Source organism: Eriocheir sinensis, unplaced genomic scaffold (genome assembly GCF_024679095.1).
Source record: "Eriocheir sinensis breed Jianghai 21 unplaced genomic scaffold, ASM2467909v1 Scaffold137, whole genome shotgun sequence".
NCBI lineage: Eukaryota > Metazoa > Arthropoda > Malacostraca > Decapoda > Varunidae > Eriocheir > Eriocheir sinensis.
The window spans coordinates 334,349-340,000 of NW_026110706.1; the positions used below are offsets into that span (position 1 = coordinate 334,349).

Consider the following 5,652-nt stretch of genomic DNA (forward strand, 5'->3'; position numbering starts at 1 on the left):
GTTATAGAATGATTTGCGTAAGTGATATTTTTCAAAATTAGCTTGCTTACAGGGAGCATTCAGAATCAAGGCCCTCGCTGCAAACAGGTTAAACAGTTGGCTCAGCCTTCAGGTGAAGAGGAGGGGGAACACGATTTAAACACCGATGAACTTAATAAGGTAATATTGCGTTCAGGAGCTAATTACTCATCAATTCCAGGGGAGAGGGCCCCTTCACCTCCGGGCTCATCTGAATACTTAACCCCCACTCCGCCGATCAAAATGCCTGACGATCCTCCTTTCCCCCCTCTTGCCGGGGCCACACTCCAATTCCCCCCTCCCCCGATTCGGGCCATTCTAACTCACGCCAGTATTCGGCAGTTGTCTGGCGGAGAGGCAGATTTTTCGGTGAGACAGTTCCTAGATCTATGTGAGTCTGCCATCGTAAATTCCTCCATTACGGAAGATCATGATAAAATTGCATTCATTCGGTCCCGGTTACTTCAAGGCTCTCGGGCACTAAATTTGATGCAGTCCTCAGCGTTCGCTTCGGGGGACATTGGAGTAAACTATGAAATTTTTAAGAGAAATTTCATAAAAATCTTCGGAGGCGGGAATAAATCAAGCATCATGAGACAGATGGCACACACGGTTGAGTCCCTCCAAAAAAAATCCTCAACAAAGCCGATTTGGGACGCCATGATTGAGGCATATCAGTTGTCAGAAGCCTAGAAGACGTCCAGTGGCTTCCAGGGGGCAGTATGCAAAAACACCAGGTGAGGACAGCCTTCGAGTTTTTTTTTTTACTTATTTCATATTTCAGAGAAGAACCGCCGTTCTGCCCTTCCCTTGACCTTCAAACCGAGCGGGAAGTTGGTTGACTTCGTCTCAGAGTTAGAAGTCAAGGTTCAAGAACACCCTCACCATCAACCCCTCGCAACAGCAGCAGCATTGCAGGCACAAAGTAAGGCATCTCTCACCTGTAGTTTTTTGCAAACAGGCAGGACACTTACAGGTTACTGACACGACAGTCGTGACAGGCACCACTTTGGGAATCATTGGGCGAGTACCACTAACAGTCAGCTTATATGAAAAAAGTACGTCCCTTTCGAAATTTCTTTTATGTATCTAGCAGGTTTGCCTTACCTGTGGAGGGGATCTTAGGATTAAACGCTATGAAAGACCTGCACATAACCATAAACCCTGAAGACTACTATAACAGTAGTAAGGTAGCATGCACAGATGTGTCCCAGAGATGGTAGGTCTGCATGCACATATGCGTCCAATGGGTAATAAGTTAGCATGCACAGATGTGTCCCAGAGATGGAAGGTGTGCATGCACAGATGTGTCCCATGGGTAATAAGTTAGCATGCACAGATGTGTCCCTAAGATAGTAGGTCTGTATGCACAAATGTGTCCCTAGGGCAGTAGGGTAGCATGCACAGATGTGTCCCATGGGTAGTAAGGTAGCATGCACAGATGCGTCCCAAGGGCAGTAAGGTAGCATGCACAGATGTGTCCCATGGGTAGTAAGGTAGCATGCACAGATGCGTCCCAAGGGCAGTAAGGTAGCATGCACAGATGTGTCCCAAGGGCAGTAAGGTAGCATGCACAGATGTGTCCCATGGGTAGTAAGGTAGCATGCACAGATGCGTCCCATGGGTAATAAGGTAGCATGCACAGATGTGTCCCAAGGGTAGTAAGGTAGCATGCACAGATGTGTCCCAAGGGTAGTAAGGTAGCATGCACAGATGTGTCCCAAGGGTAGTAAGGTAGCATGCACAGATGTGTCCCAAGGGTAGTAAGGTAGCATGCACAGATGTGTCCCATGGGTAGAAAGTTAGCATGCACAGATGTGTCCCAAAGATGGTAAGCCTGTATGCACAGATGTGTCCCAAGGGTAATTAGTTAGCATGCACTTATGTATTCCAAGGATGGTAAGTATGCATGCAGAGATGTGTCCCAAGGGTAGAAAGTTAGCATGCACAGATGTGTCCCAAGGGTAGTAAGTTAGCATGCACAGATGTGTCCCAAGGGTAATAAGTTAGCCTGCACTTATGTGTCCCAAGGATGATAAATCTGCATGCACAGATACTGAAGAGAAGCAACAGGATTGGCACATCAATGGCCAGAAAAGAACAATATATAAATCAATTAAGTAACAGTACTGGGCCAATAGTGTGGGTCAATCCTAACCTACAATTAATAGTTATGTTCCAGAATTGAACCAGAAACCCTGGGATCTAATTATTACATAAATATGTCAAGCTGGTTCATTCACAAAGATTTGAAATAAATGTATCTTTGGACCTACAATGTTTTTGATCTTGATCAAATGACGTGACCTTGACTTCGAGTTGCTTTGAAAATGTTTCATATCAACTCACCATTATCGAAATTCCCATAAAAGACACCAGGATTATCAATATCGACCAGGAGTTTTGGAGATAGTAACATGTCCTACTCGGATGGCGGCCATATTGGATTTCCCCCAAAACTAATTTTAGGGGTGGCGAGAAAGAATAACCCTATAGATTCCCTCCATTCGACACCTAAAGATGCCAAAGCCACCCTGAACTCATTCAATAATTATTTATGCAGACCAATCTCGAAACACTCCCTTTGGATGACATTAAGGGACCATTCTAGTTCCTCCAGTTGCAGGTTTTCCATAGGGGCGCGCGCGCGTGTCTCCTCTTCACTTTCTATATTCTGACTCGGCTATAATTTTTTTGAACGGAGGAAGGAGGCACACGGGATATTTCTTCGCCACAGCCCTGCCAAACCTAACTTTGAAATGAAAATAGAGCCTCTATTAGCATTTTCTTTAAGAATAAAACTATTTGTTCACATTGTAACTAAGTTATCTCTTGACTGTGGAGCAAACAAGATCGGGTCTGAGTAGCTATAAAAAATAGCATCGCGGATGGAGATGAGGGACAAAGTGATATGGTGTCTCTGGCTGCTGTACGCTGACGAACTCGGAGAGCAACGGTGTCACGTGTTTTGGAATATATACAATTCATTACTATTATCCTAAAACGCGACACGTTCAAAGCGCTATGTAGCCATATTTGATATATACAGAATATTTAATATACAATAACATAAGGCGGTGGCTGAGTCGTTAAAGTAACGGCCTCGTGTTCAGGAGGACGCGAGTTCAATCCCCGCCCGGTGCCACCAAGCTGGGATTTTTCAGCCGCCGCCGAGTGGCTTAAAACTACCCACATGCTGTCCAGAAGACCACCTATCAACCCGGACTCTAGATTCTAGGATCAAAGATGAGCTCTGGGAGGGCAGCATGAGCCAATGCAAGATGGCGCCACTATAAACACTCGCCTGCGCCAGAACGGGCTGGGCCGACCATCAGGACCTACCGGAAAGAAGCCTTGGACCGACCATCAGGATCCACCGGAAGAAGCCTACCGGCGCAATAGGCTGCAATGTAAAAAAATAAAAAAAAAATAAAAATATATAATATTTTTTTGACATGAGAAAGAGAGTAGTGAATATATTGGGGGGGAAGGGGGGGGAGGATGCGTTAGCGCTGGGGATAGGCGTGGGCTCCACCGAAACGGACCTCCTATTCTACAACTACTTATACTACTAATACTGCAACAACAGGGTAGACGGTGGTTGAGTGGTTAGCGTGTGGGCCCCGCATTCACTGCGTCATGGACAACGTCGGTTCGAGTCCCCACGGTACCACCTGAGATTTTTCAGTCACCGTCGAGTGGCCTAAGACTACCCACATGTTGTCCAGATCACTCACCAACCCGGACTCTATAAGAAACCGTCCAAGTGAATCAAGAGTGAGTTCCGGGGGCAGCATGAGCAAAACATAACTTGCGGCACTTTAAAAATTGCCTGCGTCATGACGGGCTAGCGCCGACCACCAGTCCCCTGTTGAAAGCCTATCGGCGCTACAGGTGGAATGTAAAACAACAACAACAACTACTACTACTACTACTACTACTACTACTGCAACAACTGTTATTACTACTACTAATAATAATACAACAACAACAACAACAACAACAACAACAACAACAACTACTACTACTACTACTACTACTACTACTACTACTACAACTACTACTACCACTACTGCAACAACTGCTATTAACTACTAACAATACAACAACAACAACTACTACTACTACTACTACTACTACTGCAACAACTGCTATTACTACTAATAATAATACAACAACAACAACTACTACTATTACTACTACTACTGCTGCTGCTGTTGCAACAACTACTTCAACTATTACAACAACTACTACTACTATTACTACTACTACTACTACTACTACTGCTACTACAACAACTACTATTGCTACTGCTGCTGCGGCTGCAACAACTGCTACAACTACTACTACTTTTGCTGCTACTACTACTACTACTACTACTACTACTACTACTACTACTACTACTACTACTACTACTACTACTACTACTACTACTATTACTACTACTGCTACCACTACTACTACCACTACTACTTATATTGTTATTACTACTACTACTGCTACTACTATTGCTACTACTACTACTACTACTACTACTACTACTACTACTACTATTACTACTATTACTACTACTATAACTACTACTACTACTGCTACTACTATTGCTACTACTACTATTACTATTACTACTACAGCTACTATTACAACTACTATTACTACTACTACTACTAGTACTACTACTGCTACATAAATGATACCTTCACCCATGTTTATTTTCCCGACACATAATCATGGAGGACTCCATAGCTTGGAGGTCATTAGCCCCAACTCTGTTCGCTAAAGACTGTGGCATCCAATAATATCACTAATACTATCTAGCACTAAATCACCTATCATCTATTATGTCCAGATCCCCCTTTCCTTCCCTACTCAAGTCACTCCTGACAACTATTACTACAGTAACTGCTACTACTACTACTTCAAATAGAAAATGTCAACACCTTGCTTCTTCTAATTCTTCCCGTGACTTCTGGCATCTAGCCAAAAATATCTTCTCCAATTTCACTTCTTCCTCTTTCCCTCCTCTCCTTAACCCTGACGGCAGCACTGCCGTCTCATCTGTCTCTAAGGCTGAACTCTTCGCTCAAACGTTCTGTAAGAACTCCACCTTGACGATTCTGGGCAAATTCCTCCTACTTATCCCCCCTCTGACTCCTTTATGCCTGTTATTAAGATTCTTCCTAATGATGTTTTCTATGCCCTCTCTGGCCTCATCTCTCAGAAGGCTTATGGACCTGATGGAGTGCCTCCTATTGTCCTTAAAAACTGTGCTTCTGTGCTGACACCCTGCCTGGTCAAACTCTTTCGTCTCTGCCTATCAACATCTATCTTTCCTTCCTGCTGGAGGTATGCCTTTGTGCAGCATGTGCCTAAGAAGGGTGATCGCTCCAATCCCTCAAACTACCGCCCAATAGCTTTTCTCTCGTGTCTATCTAAAGCTTTTGAATCAATCCTCAACCGGAAGATGCAAAAACACCTTTCCACTTCTAATCTTCTATATGATCGCCAGTATGGATTCCGCATTCTACTGGCGATCTTCTTGTTCTCTTAACTGACTCTTGGTCATCCTCTCTTAGCAGTTTCGGTGAAACTTTCTCTGTTGCGCTAGACATATCGAAAGCCTTCGATAGAGTC

The 5,652-nt window shown here is 44.0% G+C and overlaps 1 long non-coding RNA gene across 8 annotated transcripts; it reads left to right on the plus strand.

Moving 5' to 3' along the window:
- Positions 1 to 1,395: 1,395 nt before the first annotated feature.
- LOC126989900 (uncharacterized) lies at positions 1,396 to 2,323 on the plus strand. Of its 8 annotated transcripts, none has more exons than XR_007743837.1 (5): positions 1,414 to 1,446; positions 1,481 to 1,514; positions 1,549 to 1,616; positions 1,651 to 1,786; positions 1,957 to 2,323. It is a non-coding gene; the product is annotated as an uncharacterized LOC126989900 (long non-coding RNA). The 8 variants fall into 8 exon arrangements; XR_007743838.1 differs by having other exon boundaries at positions 1,583 to 1,616; positions 1,957 to 2,322; XR_007743840.1 differs by having other exon boundaries at positions 1,423 to 1,446; positions 1,549 to 1,582.
- The last annotated feature ends 3,329 nt before the right edge of the window (positions 2,324 to 5,652 follow it).